The sequence below is a fragment of the Lissotriton vulgaris genome, chromosome 1_1 (genome assembly GCF_964263255.1).
Source record: "Lissotriton vulgaris chromosome 1_1, aLisVul1.2, whole genome shotgun sequence".
Classification (NCBI taxonomy): domain Eukaryota; kingdom Metazoa; phylum Chordata; class Amphibia; order Caudata; family Salamandridae; genus Lissotriton; species Lissotriton vulgaris.
In genome coordinates this window covers 1457107569-1457123185 of record NC_141685.1, presented here as the reverse complement: position 1 = coordinate 1457123185, position 15617 = coordinate 1457107569, and positions in this window count along the sequence as shown.

Sequence of the window (15617 nt, the reverse complement as noted above, 5' to 3'; positions counted from 1 at the left end):
CACCTCTAGGTGATTGGCCATTTGTTAAAAGCTTTATAGCGAGGGTTTTCCTTAAGTTTTCAGGGATTATTATGGCATCCGGGTCGGTTTCTTGGAAACCTGTAATGTTTAAACCCATCTGGACTTCAACTTCACCGGTCCCGTTATTGCTGTCAAGAGACACTGTTTATTGAAAGTTGCAGAGCCAGTTTCAAGGAGACAAAGATAAGGTACACAATCTTTTGGAACACTGTATCCTTCAACTTTGAATCAAAACCAATAACTAATAAATAGGATTTTCGTCCTTCTTAGTAATGGCGGATATTTTATCCTTTTACCCACTCCAGACGTCTATTGGAGTATTTTACGGGAAAAAGGGGTCTATGTGAAAAGCACGACGGAGTTACTCTAGTATCTAGCGTTAAATTAGTGCCTTACCATAATTTGGGTACCATGTAGTGTAGTTCCTATATTCCAAATAGGCTCTGCACATTTGAATGATATATCCTATATATTTGACGTAGGACTGAGGTTGAGCGCAGGAACACCTTCTAAAAGTGGCTGAGTGAAATCTACAAGATTTCACTTTGTCACTTCTGGACTCATGCTGTGTCAAACCCCTAAACTAGCTTGAAGCAGGTGTAAGGATTGACACAGCATTCTGAACATAGGGCCCCCAGAGCATTGCTGGAGATGCATTGCACTTGCAACATAACTCAAACAATTCACCAACTTTACAGCACAGATACATCACATATCTGTGCCGTTTTTGTCCCATGGTGCACCACATTGTAAATATGGCGCATCCATGGTGGTGGTGTCACGGTACACAATAACTGGCATATTCCCGGGGATATGCCAGTTATTGTATTTGTGCCCATTAGTGTTTTAATGTAGTGAATGGATTACTACATACCGATGAATTAGTCACTACAAAACTAAAACAGCAGTCACAGAGTGTTTGGTAGAAGTGTAAGGATACAAACTGGGGAATTGAAGGTATAAAAGACAAATCTGCAAGTACATAGAAGACTGCAATCATAGTCCATAGGGGTTTGAAGCAGTCTATGGCCTAAGGCCTATTTTAATGCATGAGTACTTAGGTAGTGAGTGGATGATTACAGTTCGGCAAGGAAAGAGCCTGATTCAATTCATAACAGCCTCAGTTTTACCACAGTATATAGATAAACTCATACTGCTGAATGTCTCACTACAATATGGAAACAGTAGTGTGAGATTGTTTGGTGAAAGTGTAAAGATACAGACTTGGAAATTGAAGGTATAAAATCAAGTTTGCTAAAGCATAGAACACTGCATGCATAGTCTATAAGTGTGTGAAGCAGTTCATGGCCCTAAGGCACACTTTCCACCATGAGTACTTGGATACTGGCTGAATGATTACATTTCTGCAAGGAGAGTGTGTGGCTGAATGTATAGCAGCTTTACTTTTACAACAGTTTATAGATAAGCATATACTACTGTATGGTTAACTAAAATACTGAAACAGTAGTGTAAGAGTGTTTGGTGAAAGTGTAACGATACACACTGGGTAATTGAAGATATAAAAGGCAAGTTTGCTGCTGTATACAACAGTGAATGCAGAGTCTATAATGATTTGAAGCAGGGGGATGGAGGGGCGTTCCGGTGCAGGAACACCTCCTAAAAGTGGCTGAGTGAAATATACAAGATTTCACTTTGTCACTTTTGTACTCATGCTGTGTCAAAACCCTGCACTTGCTCGAAGCAGGTGAAAAGATTGATTCAGCATTGTGAGCATAGAGCCCCCGAGCATTGCTAGCATTGCGCCGCCTTCATGCCACAGATACATCACATATCTGTACCGTTTTTGCCCCATAGTGCACCACATTCTAAATACGGCACATCCATAGTGATGATGTCACAATGAAAAATAACTGGCATACCCCTGGGGATATTATTTTCAAAGAACAAGGGAGACCCAAAGGAATATCACTAGGGACCTTGGGCAGTTACGTATTTCAAAAGACAGTGGTCCCTAGTAGTTCAGGGATTAGGCAGAATTGATGGACATACACTCAATAGTCAGTATGACCTTTGTCCAGCAGGACAGGTTTTTATTTTAAGAGATATGGAAAACATAAAAGGATTTTTTACAAGGTGGGTACAATCAGTAACCCACAGGGGACAAGACAAAACAGGGGGGTAAACTTGACGCAACAAAGGCGGTCTGTGCTAGTATCTCAGTGAACAGACAATGGTAAAGTACAAAGCATCATTGTGAACAATTTTCTATTTGTAGGGTACATATGATGCTACTGATGCATCATATGTACCCTACAAATAGAAAATTGTTCACAATGATGCTTTGTACTTTACCATTGTCTGTTCACTGAGATACTAGCACAGACCGCCTTTGTTGCGTCAAGTTTACCCCCCTGTTTTGTCTTGTCCCCTGTGGGTTACTGGTTGTACCCACCTTGTAAAAAATCCTTTTATGTTTTCCATATCTCTTAAAATAAAAACCTGTCCTGCTGGACAAAGGTCATACTGACTATTGAGTGTATGTCCATCAATTCTGCCTAATCCCTGAACTACTAGGGACCACTGTCTTTTGAAATACCCCTGGGGATATGGCAGTTATTGTACATCTACCCATTAGTGTTTTAATATAGTGAATGTATTAGTACACTCTTATCAATGAGTCACTACAAAACTATAACAGGAGTGACACATTGTTTGCTGGAAGTGTAAGGATTCAGACTGGGGAATTGAATATATAAAAGGCAACTTTGCAGGTGCCTACAAGACTGAAAGCATAGTCTATAAGAGTTTCAAACAGTCCATGGCCTAAGGCCTACTTTACTCCATGACTACTTAGATACTGACTCGATGATTACAGTTGTCCAAGGAGAGTGTCAAGCTGAATGTATACCTGCTTCACTTTTAAAACAGTGTATAGATAAACACATACTGCTGTAAGGCTCACTACAATACTAAAATAGCAGTAGCAGAATGTTTGGAGGAAGTGTAAAGATACAGACTGGGCAAATGAAAGTTTAAAAGCCAAGCTTGCAGTTGCATAGTTAAAGTCATTTATTATTTATTAATCTTCCCAACGCCTGAAGCTCCAGCACATCTTTCCAAGGGTAGGCTTACGATTTACAAATGCTAGCGTTTTTTAAAGTAAGAAGCATAATAATAACAAATATTAATCCTTTTATTTCTTCTAATGATAACAATATTTTTTTATGTCTTCTATTTACATGTTTTTAATCATGAAAATGCAAAGAACACATGTTACCGAGTAACACTTTTTATACTCTCCAACGTTTGTAGATAATAATACCTTATACGTGTTACGATCGAAATCGAAACCTTTACAGCTTCACAGTTTGTAACTTTTCCGAACACGTGCAGAAGAAAAACAGTTAAAACGTGAGCAAGTGTAAACTGCAAAACGTGCCATCTAAATAGGCAGACTCACAGTTTGCTTCCGTAGACTACTACATAACCAAAAACTATATAAACCACATTTACTGTGCAATTAGTTTCGTTTTCGCAAGTTATTCCTGAGTCGCTAATCTGTGTTGCAGGTTCCGTTTTCTAACATCGGATTCTCTTTTTGCGTCAACAAACATATACCGGAGTTGTGAGTTGTTTCAATATGGCATAGGCATAGTACTTAGTTATAATTTGTGGCTATTTATCAATATTTAAAAATTTATATGTACCCAAAAAAATTTATTGCATGCTTTTCGCTTTTTCTCTGTAACGTCAGCAGCTTGTTTTTAGAAACAGATAGATTATAACAAACATTGCTCCTTTTCAGGCTCCTTTCACCTTATATACAGTGAGTTTTTATATTATAATATTGACACTGTTCTTAGATTGAGAGGTGTTGGTGACCCGTCGACGCAAACCCTTGTGGAGAATGTATCTAGGACCCTAATTAGATATTCCCGATTTATGCCCTTGTGTGGTTATAATAAATCATATCCTTATAAAGGCATATGAATCATATCCATATTAAGTCCTAGCCAATGCAGTCCAAATATGGCAAGGCTACTCCCATTGACTCCTAGAAAGTACAACGCGTTCTTAAACAAACCAAGACTCCAGCAGCCCGGGAATTTCCCCTGCTTCTGTTTTGATTTGTCCTAGAACTCCTGAGAGTCCTGAAAGAACTGCCAGTTCCTAGTGACGTCTTATGTCCAACCTCACGTCAAACTCGGCACCTTCCAGGTATAAATATACCAGCATCTGCCTTAAGCAAGACACAGTGGTTTGGTGCAGAATCGGCTATCTACTTGCCCGACGCTTTGCTGATGTGAGTGCCGAAGGAAGCCGACCCTCCCTGCTGACGCACTGAGAGAGACGCTGTCTTTTCTCCTGAGGAGAAATCCAGCTCCAGTGTTTCCCTGATTCCCTAGCGGGTTTCTGGGAGATCGAGTCCTAAGAGAGAGATACAAGACCTCCTTCATTCTATACCTAAGGTACGGAGCTGATTAGACCCATAGAGAATTCTTTATGACAAGTATTGCAATTGTGGCAATTCATTTCTCTTGCATAAGAAAGAAACACCAGTTGAGTACGTTTAGTCATTATTTTATCATTGTATGTATTTTATCCATTTTAAAGTATCTTATAGCTTAGAAACCATATAAATGCTTTTACAGTATTGTTTCATAATACTCCTTTTACTGTACACACTTTACTTTATAACAAGTATTGCAATTGTGGCAATTCATTTCTCTTGCATGAGAAAGAAGATTGCTCAATAAATAACCCTTTTATTGAAAAAACCTGTCTCTCTATTTCTCTGCATTTCCGGTGAAACGAAGCATGCACGATTGACTGAGTAAAATAGCTATCTATTGTTTCCGCAACTCTATAGATATATTCCTTATTGCAGGGGGAACAAAGTTGTCATGTGATATGGTTGTCAGAAGCTAAACCCTTCTTGTCTATTCAGGAAAGCTAAACGCCTTCTCGTTTACTCGAGAAAGTTTCTAGCGACCTCTAAGCTAGCTGGCACACACAATTAAGTCTAACATATTCAATAGAGACCTAGTCGACCTCAGTCCTACGTCTAAGCTATCGTTTATGTTATTCCAATGCGCAGAGCCTATTTGGAATATTGGAACTACACTACACCCTAAATATTTAAAATCAATGTCACCATCTTCCACTTGGTATTGTGTTTTCCCCTAGAGATCACATACTGTTAATATGTATATTGTAACATTAACAGTCTTGGTGATCTTAGTGGACTTCACGATCTGTCGTCACAAAGAGTAACGATAAGTAAGCAACGATAACGGCTTGCAGTTTTCAGTCTATTTTCCCCTTGTGATCATGTGCCGTGAGAATATATACATATTATTATTCTCACCGTCACAATCTCAGAGGAGTTTATGACCCGTCACCACGAAGATGAAACTTTTTCACCTCTCGGAGAAAAGAAGTTCAGTAAATAATTACCGCTCGAAAGTATTTCATTATGGATGTTCTGTTAAAAACAAAACTTTATTTTCCTTTTCTTTTTACTGTAACAATGGTATCAATCGTTATATTATAATAGATTGTCCTATTGCTACAGAAGAGGAATGGGAGATTTTTCAGCGCCATCTATAATATAACTTTGAAACATTAAAAAAGTACTTGATCAGATATTTTTTCAAGAAACATATTTTAGGAAACTGCTTTTCTTAAAAATATTGCTATCATGCATACTTTGTTACTTTAAATATTTAATATACCCTACATTTCTGAATGTTATTTTCTAATTTCTATTCTTATATGCGGTTCCTATTCACCTCCTCCCTAAAGAATATATAGGACCTGTACTTTATATTATAACTGTACCATCCTATATATTCTTTAGTGAGTATGTGATTTATTAGCGGAACAGTCTGCAACCTCTAAGCACTACGACAGCACGTTCCTGAATTGTACAGAATACAAATTTGAAAAATAATAATGTATGCATTTCTATGTATTATGAAATCATTCGTATTTAACTGTTTTTTGCTTGTTCTCTTGATCTGAGATAATGTAGTGCGGAGTGTTTGTTTTAGCACTTCTATTCTACTTTATCTAAAAGTAACTGATTCCCTCTTACATCATCAAGAATGTGGCGCAACAATTTTACAAACTGTAGCATAAAAAAGAATATATAGCCACGCTTAACTGATATTTTATGAAATTCCATTTTTAATTGTCAACCCTTTCACATATACAGCCACAGTTTCTGAAGAAAGTTTATTTGTATTTGCTTAATAAAAAATGTTTCAAACCTAGACTGATTTTTTTGCTGCGCAACCACACCTCCAAATCAGGAAAGTAAACGCCACATTATAAGTAAATAGTACTCCTAAGAAGTTTGTCACCTACAAACTTGATAAAAAAAACAGCGCAAGACACTGTCATTTTTCCGCCGTGATTTATACACCGCACTGCAATTATATAAATGGCCCTTGAAACATATACAAACATTGTTTCTCTCATAATCCCTCTCCACCACCTTATGAGCATTGTACAGAGTTAATACTGTTCCTAACCTGCCCTCTACTACTTTCTTTCCCCATAATCCTTTGGAAAATGCATTACAATATCACTGACAACAGTGAACCATTCCCACCCAATAAGGAGCAAACTTTTGCTCGGAATACTTTAGCCAATACAATGTCCATGTTGTTCCACAGACAAGCAAGGAATGACTGCCAAAATGTCTACTTTTAATACTTCACAGCCAATAAACATTAAACTTTGTAAAGTCCCGCTTGGAGCATGTTACCCTAATACTCCCCGAACAGGAAGGAATCGCTTACAAAACTTTTCCACTGACTTCTTCTACGACTAATGGTTCCTATGGCAAAAATAAATATGAATCTCCAGCACAGTAGCTATTTCACTTAGCATCATATTGTGGAGAACTTCTAACCTCTGTACTCACACAAGTGATCCATGAACTGTTACTATGGTAACAGGCAGAAAGGTATTGGCTGTACAGAAAACCGTTATATTTACCCTGGATCCTCTACAAGAAAGAGGCTGCTATCTCCAGTCTGCTGTATAAAACCTTAACTGAGTTGAAGTGGTGAACACTTGTGGTTACACTGCAGTCTTCTTTGACACATAGAGCACCCTCTTTCAATCATGCCAATGGCACTAGGTGAGCAAAGAATTTTGTTTCCGTAACAACAAGAAAAAATTTGTGAAAGGAGAGAGTGGGTAATATGCAGCAGCTTGACTGTGTAGAAATGTATAATTACCTCCGAGCAGTGACAACAGATAGGTTACAACACTCCGAGAAACAGATCTACAAGCTTATTGCGCCACTTTTCTGTCACTTTTAACATGGGAAAAGTGGAGCAAGGAGCTTTTAAATCTGTGTCTGACTTTTCAAGAACAAATCTCATCTCCAGACTCTGCGAGACAGTTTTAATGTTGTTTTGTCTCTCTTTCTCTCTCTCACTCTCTGTGACATCATTTCTTTTTCTCTTTTAAACTTATAGACACTGCTGTCTACTTTGACATGAAGAAGCAGAGTTGAATTGAAGTTGTGAACTCCGGTGGCCACAGTGTTTATACAAGGTAAGCAAAGCGACCTAGAAATACAATGCCTCCATTGCAATGCATTAGAAATAAATTGGCCTATTTACAATCCCATTGTGCCACTTTTGTGTCAGTAACGCAGTAGGCACTTCCATATAGACACCACTTGAATGCGGGACTATAAAAGAAGTGAAATGTACTAGGCACACTAAACACGTAAAATCGTGGTGTTACCTTCACTCGGAATGCTTCACCTTATTTAGTCACATCTACATATTTTAAACTCATTTTTGTTTTGCGGATTACCTACCCAAAGTCTTTTGGAGTCCACATCACAATTTGTTTATAATACTGTTTTATTAAAGTTATTTTTCTAGTTGTCTATTTTGTTATCTATAAGTTACGTTTACAGTTATTGTTGTTTTAATAAAAGTTAATCAAAAAAAATCTAAAATTGTTTTTTTATTGGGGGGGGGGGGGCGGGGTGGAACGGTCCACAACAAAAATAATATTTATAATTTGAAGTACTATAGTAAGATGTTTGGCAGTAGGGTTGAAAAGTACTGGCTGTACAATAAGTTAATTTTTTCTCTGGACGGACTACAGCATAGAAAGGAAATCAAAGTAAAACAAAACAATATTTACCACATTTACAAACCTTTTGCGACATTTTTGCTTGCAAACCTACCCCCCTACAAAATTAACTGTGCACACCTCAATGACACCCCTCAAACCACAAAACCGACCACCCCCCGGAGATTTTTTATATTGTGTGAGGGAGGCTGCCTTATGCCCTGCAATCTGCCACGCTCAGATTCCGTTCCTGCAGTGTCTTGGGGGGGAAAAAGCCATTACAACGCGGTCATAACCACTGGTGACCGTCACCGCAAATTCATTAGCAGGCATATGGCTTTACCACGCATGCTTTTGCAACTACTATACATTTACCACGCATGATAAAGGAATAAGCACGGTAATGGCTTTGTGGTGATGGTCACGTGTTGTAATGGCTGTGCCTTATGTGCTTCAAATTCGTTTTTAGCTATGCGTGTGACCAATTCTGATCAGATCGGAGGCCAAGGACAGACACTGTGGTGTCTGTGGGAGGAAATCTCATGGATCACAAAGAAGATAGGCGGGGGGTAAATTGAAAGTAGCAAGTATAATATAAATAACGGAGGAAAACTGCTAAAATGGCGGAGGACAGAGTATGTAATTAACTTTTGGCGCCTCTGCAATACGTTTCAAATAAATATAGATAGAATATGATAATTAATATATTACAAAAGTATAGCAGTGGATGAGGCACACGACCCGGCGGAAGAAAGCAGAAAATGTAATACCTAAAATTAGGAGAGGTTTGCTTGGCGAACTTGAAGAAAAGCGTGGGCTTGGAAACGAGGCTGCACATGCGTGGAGTACAACTGGTGCAGAAACAAAACCGGAAAGTTTTACATACTATCATAGAAATATAGCTCTTTTTTTGACCAGTAAAGTTAGTTCTGAAAATAACTGTTTTTTATGAGCCCTAAAGCCCCCACGGTCCCAGCCGGCTCCCCGCGTTCTTCCGGAGCCGGCATTGCTTTTCGTCACCCAGGGCACTGCAGAAGTCGGCACTGTAGGCACCCAGGGACACTGCAGAAGCCGGCCCTAAAAGGTGGTGGTCCCAAGGCCATCAAAGGCTCCAGGAAGGGGACTGCGTGGCCCCCTTTCCAACATTTAAAAGCCCAGAGGAGTGGTAGTCCCCATGTCTGGGTGGTCCATCCCCCCTATTTTCTATATTAGAGCCCCAGGGAGGTGGCGAACCCCGGAGCGTGTGTGGGAGGCTTGAAACCCCCTCCACACAGTTTTTTTTTAAAAGGCCCCAGAAACTGGTGAATCCCCGGGGCTCCGGGGAGGCCATGAGCCCCCCGCATACATATAATTTGAGCCAAAAATGTTCGTTTCGCTGTTTTCTTGTGACTAGGTTGCAGTATGGCAGAGATGGTGTACAGTTTACTATGCTGACCTTTTCTAACCCGTTGCTGCCTTCTGAACAATAAAGGGTGAATCAAACGCTGCGTGTGGTGTCTTCAACTGGGAGCAGTTTCATTTGGCATGTATTGTGGTCAGATCTGACCAAGAGAACAGCCCCACTGCTTGTTAAGCAGGTCTGTGTGCTGAAGCTTTCGGCACGAGAAAAAAGAACGTACCTGTTCAGTTCTGGCGTCACTAAGCAACGGAAAGGTCACGGTCCTTGCAGCGACCCAACGGGAGTACAATTGTGGAGGGCATGCAAACAGCGGCTTACTATGGGCAGAATGAACTCGCTTCAAGACTACAAGATACACAGGGCTCAGCCAGCACACGCCCAGGAGAGCGGGACCAGATTCATCGGCATTACCTATATACAGTTCAAGCTGTTCCTATTCCCCACAAACACCAGCCAGTGAAAAAGGGATTCAGTTCCAAAACGCGTATGGCAGAGATGGTGTACAGTTTGCTGTGTGGACCTTTTCTTACCCGTTGCTGCCTTCTGAACAATAAAGAGTGAATCAAATGCTGCGTGGGGTGTCTTCAACTGGGAGCAGTTTCATTTTGCATGTATTGTGGTCGGCTCTGACCACGAAAACTGCCCCACTGCTTGTTAAGCCGGTCCGTGTGCTGAAGCTTTCGGCACGAGAAAACGGAGCAACGTACCTGTTCAGTTCTGGCGTCACTGAGCAACAGAAAGGTCACGGTCCTCAAAGCGACCCAATGGGAGTACAATTATGGAGGGTATGCAAACAGCGGCTCACTATTAGCAAAATTAAGTTGCTTCAAGACTACAAGATCCACAGTGTTCAGTGAGCACACGCCCAGGAGGGCGGGAACAAATTCATTGGGAACACCTGAATAAAGTTCAAGCTGTTCCAATCCCCCTCAAACACCAGCCAGTGAAAAAGGGATTCAGTTCCCAAATGCGTATGGCTGAGATGGTGTATAATTTGCTGTGCGGACCTTTTCTAACCTGTTGCTGCCTTCTGAACAATAAAGGGTGAATCAATCGCTGCGTGTGGTGTCTTCAACTTAGAGCAGTTTCATTTGACATGTATTGTGGTCGGCTCTGACCACGAAGACAGCCCCACTGCTTGTTAAGCAGGTCCGTGTGCTGAAGCTTTCGGCACGAGAAAACGGAGCAACATACCTGTTCAGTTCTGGCGTTACTGAGGAACAGAAAGGTCATGGTCCTTGCAGCGACCCAACAGGAGTACAATTATGGAGGCCATGCAAACAAAGATAGAAGTGGAAGTAGTCAAATCAATTCTATCCACAGATTGAGAAAGCCAGGAAATATATTAATAAAACCGTTTCTGCTTTCAACAGAGACCATAACATGGGCTCTATTTACAACAACAATCTACAGTTTAACATGCATGGGATGCATAGAAGGCTTGAAACTCTGCATACAGTCTTATATGTAGCTGTCTTATACACACTCTCAACATAAAGGATCTTGTCAGAGCCACAAAATAGCCCGCAGTTGTGTTCATGTTCTTGTTAAATGTCCCCATGGCCCAAAAAAGCATGTTTTTATATTTTTGACAGGATTCGCAAATCCCGCTGAAATTTTGATTTAAAAACGAAGCACGGTCTCCTGCATTTTGTGTAATTAGGCCCCCAGGTGACCTGGGTCCCAGGGGAAATGCTTAAAATACATGTGGGGACCGCCATCTCCCTGGGGCTTTTTAATAATCAGAAATCATGGGGGACTCCTGCCCCCATGCTGCCCTGGGGACCTTGATTATTGTTGCAAGGGCCTCGCGGTCCTCCCAAGCCTTGGGGACTGCCACCTACCCAGGCCTTTTTTAAATGAAAAAGTAGTGTGGGGCTCTTGCCTTCTATACTGCCTTGTTGACCGCCACCTCCCCGGGACACTGGTTGATTATGGTTGGAGGCCTCCAGGGCCCCCAAAGCCCTGGAGACTGACAACTCCCTGGGGCTTTAATTTTTTTAATTAAGTGTGGGAGCACTAATTTGGGGACCACCACCTCCTTGGGGCATTGATTAATTCATATTTGGGGTTCCATAGTGGCCCCCCAGCCCTGGGGGCCATCACCCCCCTGGGGCTTCAAATTTGTTGGATGGTTCCATGCAACCCCCTCATGGAGCGCTCCAAGGCCCTGGGGACCACCACCACCCAGGGCCGGCTCCAGCAATGTTCCTGGGTGCCCACCTCTGGGACATTGCAGTTTGCTATGGCAGGGCGGGAGCACTGCTCTTGCCCTGCCATAACAAATATCTGCTTTGCTTCATGGAATTAAGAGCAGAAAGACTGCTCTCGCTTCCATGAAGTGAAGCAGTATTGTTTTTGGGGAAAGGACGCTGTTTGTCAGCAGCTCCCTTTGCCCAAAAGCAATGTCAGCTCCTGCAGGATGGGGGAGCTGGCTGGGACTGCGGGGGCACCCACCGCGGTCCCCAACAAAGAGGCCAAGCCCTGAGGGATGGGGTCCACGGGTCAAAAAATGGCCAGGGAGTGTGGCCCCCCTCCCTTTTTTCTTAAGCGTAAGGCCGGTCAAGGGGAATTGGCCTCAGGGAGGGGCCACCTGGCCCTCCTCCAAATTTTCTTAAAAAAAAGAAAGGCTGGGTAGGGCCTGGGGCCAATAAATTCCCAAGGAAGGGCACGTGGCCCCCCTTCCTTAAACCAGTAATATACTTTTTAAAAGGCCAGGCCCCAGGAATGTGGTTCCCAGGGCCATAATCTGCCTTGAGAGGGGCAAGAATGGCTCAGGCCCAGGGGTACGGGGTCCCGGGGTCCAAAAGGGTTCATGGAAGGGAGACCACATAGCCCCCCTTACTAAAAATTTTTTAAAAAAGAAACCAGCAACTCACCGGAGGCCCCGTCCCTCTCTGCACCACTCTGGGTTGGGGATAAAGTTCCACTGAATCCTAAGGATCCTTAGAAGCCAACTAGCCCATCAGCCACCATTAGTAAGCCCCACACAGTGGGATTGCTGCGGGGTGGTCTAAGGCTACACCCCTTTTTGCACCAGTCTGCAAACTCGCCTCTTGGCGCACTGCTGGTAGAGCGATGGGGTCCCCTTGTGTCCTGAGTACTTCAGGACAAAAGTGGAATTTCAACCCTCGAAGCAGGAGTGTGCCTGGTGACGTGCTTCCAGAGTGGTGTAAAAAGGGGGCGCGGCCTCTGACCACTTTCAGCAATCTAGCTGTGTGGGGCTTCCTGGAGGTAACAGGAGGGCTAGTTGACCCCCAGGGACCTTCAGGGGGCAAGGTGACTTAATCCCCCAGCCAAGAGTGTGCCAGGAGGTGTGTTTGCAGAGTGGTGGAGAAAGGGGGCATGGCCTTTGTCCACCTCTCAGCAATCAATCAATCAATCAAAGCATTTGGATAGCTCGCTACTCACACGTAGGGTCTCAAGGCGCTGGGGGAAGGGGGTCCGCTACTGCTAACAGCCAGGTCTTGAGTTGCTTCCTGAAGGAGAGGTGGTCTTGGGTCAGGCGGAGGTGGATGGGGAGGGAGTTCCATGTCTTGGCAGCCAGGTAGGAGAAGGATCTTCCTCCCGTTGTGACTCTTCGGATGCGGGGGACGGCAGCGAGGGCGTGGCTGGACGATCATAGGTGGCGGCTGGGAGTGTAGAAGGTCAGGCGGTCGTTGAGGTATCTTGGGCCTTGGTTGTGGAGAGCTTTGTGTGCGTGGGTGAGGAGTCGGAACGTGATTCTCTTGCTGACGGGGAGCCAGTGCAGGTTTCTCAGGTGTTCGGAGATGTGGCTGTGTCGGGGAATGTCCAGGATGAGGCATGCTGAGGCGTTCTGGATGCATTGGAGTCTCTTCTGAAGTTTGGCTGTGATTCCGACATAGAGGGTGTTGCCGTAGTCCAGACGGCTGGTGACGAGGGCCTGGGTGACCGTCTTCCTGGTTTCAGTGGGGATTCACCAGAAGATCTTACGTAGCATGCAGAGGATGTTGAAGCATGACGAGGAGACGGCGTTGACTTGTCTGGTCATGGCTAGGGAGGAGTCCAGGATGAAGCCCAGGTTGCATGCGTGGTCCGTCGGTTTGGGTGCGCTGCCCATGGCAGGGGGCCACCAGGAGTCGTCCCAGGCGGAGGGTGAAGATCCCAGGATGAGGACTTCCGTCTTATCTGTGTTCAGTTTCAGGCGGCTGTTCATCATCCACTCGGCTACGTCTTTTATCCCTTTGTGTAGGTTGGTTCTGGCGGTGGCGGGTTCGTTGGTGAGGGAGAGGATCAGCTGGGTGTCGTCGGCGTAGGAGATGATGTTGAGGTTGTGTTGGCGTGCGATGGCCGCAAGGGGGCTCATGTAGATGTAGAACAGCATGGGGCTGAGTGATGACCTTTGGGGAATGCCGCAGATGACTTCGGTGGCCTCGGATCTGAACGGGGGGAGGCAGACTCTCTGGGTTCTTCCGGCGAGGAAGGAGATGATCCACTCCAGTGCCTTCTCTTGGATTCCGATGTTGCTGAGGCGTTGTACTAGGGTGCGGTGGCAGACCGTGTCGAATGCCGCGGAGAGGTCCAGGAGGATGAAAGCCGCTGTTTCTCGGTTTTCGAGCATGGATCTGATGTCGTCGTGGCTGCGATGAGGGCGGTCTCGGTGCTGTGGTTGGCCCGAAAGCCAGACTGTGAGTGGTCGAGGGATCCATTTGTCTCGAGGAAGGCGGCCAGCTGTCTGTTGACGGTCTTCGCAATGACTTTGGTAGGAAAAGGAAGGAGCGAGATGGGTCGGTAGTTTTTGAGTTCGTGGGGTCCGCTGATGGTTTCTTCCGTAGGGCGCTGAGTTCGGCGTGCTTCCAGCTCTCTGGGAAGGTGGCAGTGTCGAAGGAGGCGCTGCTGATGTCCTGCAGGTGGGGTGCGATGACGGAATCGGCCTTGTTGAAGATGTGGTGAGGGCAGGGGTCGGTTGGTGATCCGGAGTGGATGGAGTTCATCGTGCGGATGGTATCTTCGGTGTTGACCGGGGTTCAGGCGCGGATGGTGGGGGGCATTGGTGCGGTCGTAGGGTACGTCGGCTGTGTGCTGAAACTGTTGTGTATGTCAGCGATCTTGCTGTGGAAGAGCGAGGCGAGGGAGTTGCAGGGTTCTTGCGATGGGGTGATGTCGTTGTCTCCGGCGCTAGGGTTCGAGAGCTCTTTGACGCTGTTGAAGAGTTCCTTGCTGTTGTGGGCGTTGTTGTCAAGTCGTTCCTTGAATGCGGTTTTCTTGGTGGTGTGGATCAGCTGGTGGTGTTTTTCGAGTGGCGAGCTTGATGGTGGTCATGTTGTCTGTAGTTGGGTCTCTGCGCCAGGCTTTCTCCAGGGCTCGGCAGTTCTTCTTGGAGCTCTTTAGTTCGTCGTAAACCAGGATGCTTTCTTGGTGCCGGGTCTGGCGGGGGGGTCTTCAGTGGGGTGAGGTCGTTGCTGATCCACCTCGTGAGGTTTTTGGCACCTTGGTTGGGGTTCTTTGAGCTGGCGGGAGGGTTCTGGCTCAAGGATGTGGCGAGCTGGTCGGCTGTGATCTTGTTCCAGCTTCTGCGGGGGACCTGTTGTGGGCGGTGGTGGAACGTGGTCCTTCTGAAGCTGAAGTGGACGCAGCTGTGGTCAGTCCAGTGGAGTCCGGTGGCGCGGCTGAAGGTGATGTCCTTGCTGGAGGAGAAGATGGGCTCAACCGTGTGGCCGGCATAGTGGGTGGGTGCGGTCACCAGTTGCTTGAGTCCAAGGTTGGCGAGGTTGTCCAGCAGGGTGGTGGTGTTGCGGTCATTGTTGTTCTCCAGGTGGAAATTGAGGTCCCCAAGGAGGATGTAGTCAGCGGAGGGGAGGGCCTGCGGGCTGATGAAGTCGGCGATGTCTTCGCTGAATTGTGTGCGTGGTCCCGGGGGTCTGTAGATGAGGTTGCCTTTGAGGGTGGTCTTTGGGTCGGTGTGTATCTGGAAGTGCAGGTGTTCAGCGGCTGTGAGGGTGTCGTCGGAGCTGGTCGTGATGCGGATGGTGTTCTTGTAGACGATGGCGATGCCTCCTCCTGTCTGGTTGACGCGGTCCCTGCGGGTGATCTTGTATCCATCCAGGATGGCGATGGCGATGTCGGGCGCTGAGGAGGCGTTCATCCAGGTTTCAGTGAGGAAGGCGAC